Genomic DNA, 8,942 nt, shown 5'->3' with positions numbered 1-8,942 from the left:
AAAATAGACAACCAAAAAAAAAAAAAAAGAAGGATTTTATTTTAAAAATAGGAAAAATATCTAAGGAGAGTGAAGCCCACCAATGAGCTACAAGGAGAGTGGACCCCACATGCTCGGGGTATTTATGCCCATTTTTTTTTATTTCTTTAGTCTGTGGGATTTTCAAAATACTTTTCCCAAATTTATTATTGAATTTACTTCATAACCCCTACTAGTTTGAGTTATTTACCTCTTTTCTATTACGAGAAATGATATTTTAAAGATTAAAAAGTCATATTTGCCCCTCTCTCTCTCCTCTTTTTGGCTATAAATAGAGCCACTGAGGGGTATGCTTAGACAAGCACTCTCCTATTATTTTCTCCTTCATCATTCTCTCTGCCTTAGCTCCCAACACCTCCTCTCTCATTCTTGGAAATAGCATAAGCAAAAGACTGAGAAAGAGGGAGGGAAAATAAAGAAAAAGACGAAAGTGTGAGACGATTGTGTGGGGGAAAGAGAATTTCTTCGTGCTGAAAGTTCTCCCTCTTCCACCCTTTCCAATCTTGTTTTCCATGAGGAGAGCCTCATTTTTCCATGCAAGAGACTGAGAAAGTGAGAGAACATAAAAGGAAGTAAAAGGAAAGTGCGAGAAAGATTGAGTGCGGGAACAAGAATTTCTTCATAATTGAAGTTCTTACTCTTCCACTTTTTCTGATCTCATTTTCGACATTAATTAAGAAACTCAATTCTCTATGGAAGAAAAGAGAAAAAAATAAGTAAAGAGGAAGAAAATCAAAAGGGGATCTCCCCCACTTTTACTCCTTGAAGGTATAGTGTTTGCATCTTCTTCTTTATTTTTTTTCCCTTTTGGATCTTCTCCTACACTCTTCTGATTATCCCTTGACAATAAATCATTTTATTTTAATATAAAACATTTACAAAATAAAATTCTTCAAGTCATGAAGGGAATGATTGAAAGAAGTTTTTTGTATAAAAATAGTATATTGATCATATCACTCTTATATTTCTAAATCAATTAATGATATTTAGTCATTAACTCTTCCTAATTAATTACGCTACTTGTCGTCATTCATCCAAAAAGATCTCTCTCTCTCTCTCTCTTTCTCTCTCTCTCTCTCTCTCTCACACACACACACACACACACACACACACAGACACACACACACACACAATTTTTTTCTCCTATTATCTCTATTTTTCAAGATCAATTTAATATTTATCAATGAATCTCACATCTGCTTAACAAGCACTCGTTTCACCTCTCTTATATTTTGAAATCAACTAATGATATTTTGTCATTAAGTCTTCCTAATTAATAACGCTAGTTGTTGCCATCCATTCAAAGAGCTCTCTCTCTCTCTCTCTCTCTCTCTCTCTCTCTCTCTCTCTCGCACACATGCACACACACCCATAGATATTTTCTTTTATTATATTTTTTAGTAATCTAAATACTAAATAATAACACTCGTGTCTATATAATAAGCATTGCCTTCTCGTCTCTCTTACTTTTCCCAATCTATGACTCTTTGTTGCTACCTTTTCAAGGGAAATATTGATTGGTGTGATATCACATGATTTGTAACGGACATAAACATGGGTGGACCCTATACTCATGTGTCTCCAAAGTTTAGAGTCCACCCTTGTGCATGTTCAAGACACATTACTAGATACATAATCTGAGATATATAACTTCACTTGTTAATTATAATACCAAAGGTTATCGTCATCCATTTAGTAAGCACTCTTTCTTATATTATTTTCTATTATTATCTATATTTGTCGTAATATATTTAAGATTAACTAATAAAACTTACATCCACCCAATAAGCACCACCATTTATCTCTATTACATTTCTCTATCAATTAATAATGCTTTGTCATTATATCTTCCAATTAATATTACTATTTCTCACCATCAATCAATAATCTCTCTTTTGCACATATGTATGTTTTTTCGTCTTACCTTATTTATCATAATTTATTTGTGATTAATTGCATTTATGTCTATCCAAAATGTTATATTTATAACTCACAAGTTTATTGATTAATGAGTCCTGTCATGTTTTTTTAATTAATAATTTCATTTATCGTCAAATTGCATCTATAATAGGCACATGAACACTTGGAGGGATAGAGGATCCCACTCATGATAAGTTGTATTCCTATCAAGCTATATTGACTAGGTCCCACTTGTGATAAAGTGTGATGTTAGAAGAAATGAGATTCACTTGCTACATGTCTTATCAACAAAAGTCATCTCTCTCTCTTTCTCTCTCTCTCTGTGTATGTGCGAGTGTGTGTACACTAGCAAAATTTGTAATACTTTATTTTTTTTCCTCACCAAATAAGCTATGTGTTAGGTCTTAGAGTTTTTGGACCTTAACACATGACTTTGGATTATGATTCTAACTTGGAAGGAAGGTTGGTTTATGTGGATTCAAATATATGGTTGTTATGGGTATGGTTTTGGTATGTTAGTGTGACATTGCGGTTGATCCCAATAGTATTTAAGGTGGTGTTCTCAAACCAAGATGTATGATTATTAGATCCTTGGTGGTTACTCATATGTGAATAGGAATACTTTGGATACATGATTTTAGGGGAACATTAGGTAAGCACTTTATCTCTACTAGTATCCTTTTGGGTATTAACTGAGAACCCTGAGGAGCGCTCAAGAGCAGGTTCTTGACACCCTCGAGGGGTGTTTTGGGCTCCTATGAGGGACTGGGATCTTTATGGAAAAATCTATTTGGGAATTAGATTGTGAAATACTCTCAACCTAAAGTTTTGATGTCCATCATTTCTTGGACTTCAGCCATACGGTTGGGCAAAGTCATTCTAGATCTAATTGGACTATTGAGGGGTGTTAATCCTTTATGTGCCCTACTTGAGTAATGCATAGTGTTACTTCCCCTAGTCTTGACTAGGGGGTGGTAAGTGATGGGTACGTTAACACAAGAATTGTGCTATAGGGATGAAAGTTACTCTTAGTGATAGTCAAATGTGCATTTAACACCTTTACCATTCAATTTCGGTTTCCTTAGTGACAACCTTAAATGGTTCAAAGGAGTTCGAGTCGTGAGATTTGATCACTAAGTTAGATACTTGAGTTTTTCCTTCGATAAGGATGAGTATGGCTAGGTTGGAATTGTTGTAGCCTTACCATCAAATGGGCTTGACTCCTTGACACTTTGGGGGATCTTGGACAAGGTGATCCATTTTGCCCTTTGAGATCTCCATGTCATGAAATTATGTGCATATCTTTTATGTAAGTAATAGTCAAATCAACTTAAAATTTTCTTGGCAAATATTACTATTTATTGCCATATGCTTTCTTCTCTCTCTCTCTCTCTCTCTCTCTCTCTCTCTCTCTCTCTCTCTCTCTCTCTCTCTCTCTCTCTCTCTCTCCACACGCACAACATTATTAACGCTCCATTTTATTTTGTCCTCACCGGATAAGCTATGCATGTCTCTTTTATATTAGTTATGCTCAAATCAACTCAAAAGTTTCTCGATTTAATAAATATCACTATTTGTTGCCATCTACCCTCTCTCCTTCTCCCTTGCTCTCTATTTCTCCCCTATTATTATTATTATTATTATTATTATTATTATTATTATTATTATTATTATTGTGTACCTATATTTGTCATTATCAATTTAAAGTTATAAGTAGTGGAACTTGTGTTCGTCCAATAAAGCAATATCTTCTATCTCTCTCATGTTTCTCGACTAACAATGCTTTATCTTCATCTCATACATATTAATATCATTATTTATCATCATCCATCCAAAAAATACTCTCTCTCTCTCTCTCTCTCTCTCTCTCTCTCTCTCTCTCTCTCTCTTCCTCTCTGAGAGACACACACACACACATACAAATAGACATACAGAATTACAACCCTCCTTTTCATTGTCCTCACCAAATAAGGTACTTTGTTGCACCTAAATCTCCCATTTCTTCTTTCCATGCATATAAATATAAATAACATTTTTCTAGACAACATCTTTGCATCTCTCCATTTCTCTCAAATTTATTTTATTCTCACTTTAGTTATCTCTCTCTCTCTCTCTCTCTCTCTCTCTCTCTCTCTCTCTCTCTCTCTACACACACACACGAAGGGGTCTGCTGCGGAATAGTCCTAAGATCTGGCTGTAGTGCATATGGATAACAAAAAAAAAAAAAACGATCTTGCATACTTGGGTTAAACAAAAATTCGATCTTTAATGCTCAGATCACAATAAAAATTTGATCTTGCAAACCCTAATTACGTGATTAGGATCATAACTATGAGATTTCTCTGGTTTGATCTTGAATCAGCAAGCATGAAGAGGAACTCCCAGATCTGCGAGATTGAAGAAGAACTCTTGATGACGACTAGGGATCTTCTACTATATTTCTCGAACACACCTTGCTTCTCAGAGAGTGGGCTCGTCAGCGGCGGCTAGGGTTTGCTTCTCATGAAGACGTCTGCCTCTATGTGTGTGTGTTTTTTTCTAACCCTCGCCGCTGAATGGGGTGTATGTATATAGGCTACAGCAAGGACCTCAGGGCAAATATGACTAGGGCTTCCAACGTAATTAAGAATTCCTAATCCAACTCGGAATAATCCTTAATTACGTTAATTACAATTCATACCACTAAAGAATTATAATTGCACTCCATGTCATATTCGAAATTTAATTTCAAGCTCCTATTATTAAATGCTTATTTATCTCCTCACGTAAAGATTACAGATACCCGTCAATTAAATTAAATTACTGAAAATTTAATTAATTGACATATTAATTCCCTGAAACCTTCCACTTAACTTATTTGATCTGTCAGATTCAAAATCCACTTGCAGGGTTTGACACAATCAAAACTTATAAGCTTTCTCAAAGGGGTATCATCAATCCCGATATCGGGACATGGATTCCATCAATAACTAATGTTCACCATACACATAATATCATTACCCAACTCATTGAGTTTGTTAACCCATAAAGAATCTCACTCTTCTATGAATCAAAGTAATAAACACTACATGCACGTGTCCAATAATCATATCAGGATTAAGAGCATAAGTACTCATAATAATCATGAGGTATTAATTGTTTTATATAGTCAGTATAAAAACAATTACCTCAAGACGGTTCTATTTAATACACACAAAGTGTACTAGCACAAGAAGTTGGAACTATACCATTCCCCATAGTCAAAACAGACCTATTAAAACCTTGTGCTACAGTTCTATCAATGGTGTGTCCAATTCCATTTAAGACGGTGAACAATAAACTTATATTCGATAAGAACTGATGATCTAATCTTCTGTGTGTAAGTCGTACTCTACACACTAGATCACCTACTATATAGAATAAAAGACACACATGCATAATCATTAAATAGATAATGTCAGACAAACATTACTCACAAAGATTCTCATTAAAATGGAATAACTGAAGTTATTAATAAACAATAAATATGATTACATAAAGCATGTCTTCCAGTATAAATCTCTAACAACACACACACACACAAAAGCTAAATTGCAAACTATATTGCATGTATTTATTGATCTCGAGCTAAGAAATATCAAATATCTTACATGTATCTTAATGACAATGCAGGAGAAATCAATTTACATAAATATACAAATCTTTGTGCCACAGTTGGCTATATAAACCATCTTTTTATTTTTTACCCTTCTTACACAATGCATGCTTTTATGAGTTTTAATATATTTCAAGTTATCTTATTTAATAATCTCATTCTTTTCCTATATTTAAAGTTTTTCATTTACATATTTCTCCTTTGGTAGAGTATAACCATGTTTTTACTACCTCTAACTAAGTTTATATGTTATAGGACAAAGAAAATTATAATTTCATTCGCCTCATGAACATAGAGGAATCATTCTATATACTATCTTTTGGATTTAAAAACCTCCTCAAGGTATAAAAGAAGTAACATGTTGCTAAGGTATCTTGGTATATGGTGGCGGCTAATCAAGAGCTTAATGGATCAAGGCCTTTCTACAGAACCTATTACATTGATAGGGATGGGTGGTATGGGAAAATTAGGACACACTGCATGTACTCACGATATGAAGCATCTATAGAATATATCATGCCGAAAAGTGGAGTGAATTTCCTCTTTGCTTGGAAGGTAATCTTCTAAATTTATATACTACATTTTCAAATTTTTATTTTGTACGTAATTCTTAACATATCTATAATGGTTATATAATAGTGGTAGTGTATCATCTAAATAATTTCAAATCTTTACTCTAAGCTGTCCTATAACGGTCATCAAAATATCATTCAATCCTAGAATAGCTAGCTATTAAGATATTTTTTATAGGATATTTAATATAATCATCATGGTTTCAATCAGGATTCTTAGCAATAGATTGGAAAAAAAAAAAGGTATGTATATTTTAGACTTCTACGAGGATTTTGAATTGTCAAGGAGATACAAAACTTTTTTTCAAACTTTAAGGAAGGTTCGTGAAGCTTTTAAAACCTAAAAAAAATAATGCATCTTTTTATCAAATCTTAAGGCAAGTTAGTGCTTTTACCCTAGAGCCTTTTAAACCCTAAAGATGATTAGCCTCACATGTTTTCAACTAATTCAAAAGTAATAGCTTTGTAAATTTGACAAGTACCTTGGTTTTTGTATCCAAATTATTTATTAAACAACTAATGCTAGCTGGAACTTAATCCATCCTACATATGAGAAATCACTTATGTGTAAAGATACATGCTTAGACATAGGCTCTAGCATGTCTTTCATTTCATATGCAAATCACTTGATAGAAGATTACCACATAAAACTAATGCTTCAATATATTTGTTGCATTGTATTCGTCAGGTTGAGATTCAGCTTTTCGGCAGCAAAGATGCAACATACGTGAGGGATTTGCAGGCTTATTGTTGTCTTGGCTGCTGGCTTCCTTGATCTTCCTGGTTGCATGGACTCATCATTTTATGGCTTTGTAGCCAAAATGGGTCTCTGCAAAGTTATAGAGTTGTGCTTTAGCAAATGTGTTCTTGTAAGATCATCCAGCAAATTTTATTGTACAATATTTTAGATAAATCCAACCAAATACCTCTAATTGTAATACCATTATCTATATTTCTTTTTCAGCACGAACAAATATAAAGAAATAGGTCTATTCCATATGTATGATTGACAAAGTTTGTGAAACTATTTAATTATATACTGATGTTGTGGTGTTAATTTTTATTCTGCTTGATTGAGTACTAACCTTTTTTCGATCTTAAAATTGGTTATTTATAAATTTTCCAATAAATGATAACAAGAAGAAAGAGATTAGAAATGAAAACACATGTATGGTCATGTTTGAAACAATGAAAAATCGCAAAACAGAAGAACCAATTAAGAAAAATATGGGGCCAAATATAGTAATCGTATTCGGAAAAAGATCCTAAAAGCCAGATTGAGAGATGCCTACCCTTGTTTCAAGATCTTGATTAAAGATGGCAGAAGCTCTTCCTTTTCTTAGTCCCATGACAGAACAATTCATCCACCACTACATTGTTCAGAAGGGAATTAGCCCTTTTGTAGAAGTTGTTGATTTGATTAGAGCAAAGTTTTAAAGCCCGGACCGGTGACCGGTTGGATCGATAGATCAAATCGATGGTTGAAGTGGTGACATAAGAATCGCATTATAGTATATTTATTTATATATTTATATAATCTATATATTAGAAAAACAATATCATTCCAATCTCATATAAAATATTTTATAAAAGATTAATTGAAGTTGCTGGCTAACTAAAATCGTGATAATCTAACAGGTAACAACTATCTAAATAAAATTTGTATTTGTTTTCTTATTTTTTTGAAGATATTCTTAAGAGTTATTATTATATTTTATTTTTATTGATATTTATATGAGAATAAGGTGTTGGGTATTTTTAGTTATTTTATATATATATATATATATATATATATATATAAAATTTAATCCGTTGAAAGATAGAAAAAATAATATAGCTTGGTGGTAAGGGAGGGTGCTTCATTAGAGAGGTATTGGATTCAAGGTAGCTTTATGCTCAAACCCCAGCATTTTTTATTTTTAATGAGCAGCCGAGTTTGATTGGCCTTTGATCCTAATTTAGATCGGTTCATGTCGATTTGAACCGAGTTGGACGGGTACACCGGTTTGCTTCACTTTTGGTTCTAGAGTATTGAACAGACCAGCTTGGTGATCAATTCCATATGAACCGAGTCAGACCGACTAGTTTGGTCCAGGTTTAAAAACCATGGATTAGAGGCTAAATTGGATCTGGCCTACAAGGTATTCCTAAAATGTCCTGGTCATCAAAGCAAATACCCTCTACCCTTAAACACAACAAGGCACAATTTTGCTTTATGAAATCTAATTACCTTAGGTTTATTCACTTTCAAGACAACTTGGAACATCATCAAAAACCCAAATACCAAAGTCCACTAGGGTAGAACTCTTTAAATAATTTTAAATCCCTTTACATCCATCTACTATCTAATCAAGCACATGAAGTTGTAACCGCATTGTGCTCATTCTCAAGGTTTCCTCCTTGTCCTCATCGTTTTTCTGAATTGATTTTCTACCTATTTTGAAGCCCCAGACCACAACTTACTTTTTTTCTTTCTTCTTTTTTACCCTTTTAGGCTCCCATGCAAGCAAAAAACATGTTTTTTAGAGCTCCCTTTTTATCTTCTCCCTCCGATCGACCATTACCTTCGACCATCTATTTGCTCACTGATTTCCTTCATTTAAATCCCTTAAGATTTATTTTTCTTACCTAAATGCAATTTAATAGCAAGAAAGCTTATATGCAAAGAAAAAAAAAGCTCAATATTTTTTGTTAACACCATATTTGTTTAGGTGCTAATTTATAAAAAACATAAGGTCAAAGCTTGGATTCATCCACTCTCTTCCCTTGTCATTGGT

General features: G+C 33.3%; 1 long non-coding RNA gene across 1 annotated transcript; it reads left to right on the top strand.

Moving 5' to 3' along the window:
• Window positions 1–334: 334 nt before the first annotated feature.
• On the top strand, window positions 335–7,164 carry LOC131146085 (uncharacterized). Its single transcript, XR_009134218.1, has 3 exons — window positions 335–807; window positions 4,322–6,148; window positions 6,854–7,164. It is a non-coding gene; the product is annotated as an uncharacterized LOC131146085 (long non-coding RNA).
• The last annotated feature ends 1,778 nt before the right edge of the window (window positions 7,165–8,942 follow it).

This window comes from Malania oleifera, chromosome 13 (genome assembly GCF_029873635.1).
Source record: "Malania oleifera isolate guangnan ecotype guangnan chromosome 13, ASM2987363v1, whole genome shotgun sequence".
Classification (NCBI taxonomy): domain Eukaryota; kingdom Viridiplantae; phylum Streptophyta; class Magnoliopsida; order Santalales; family Ximeniaceae; genus Malania; species Malania oleifera.
This window is presented reverse-complemented; position numbering and strand designations above follow the sequence as displayed.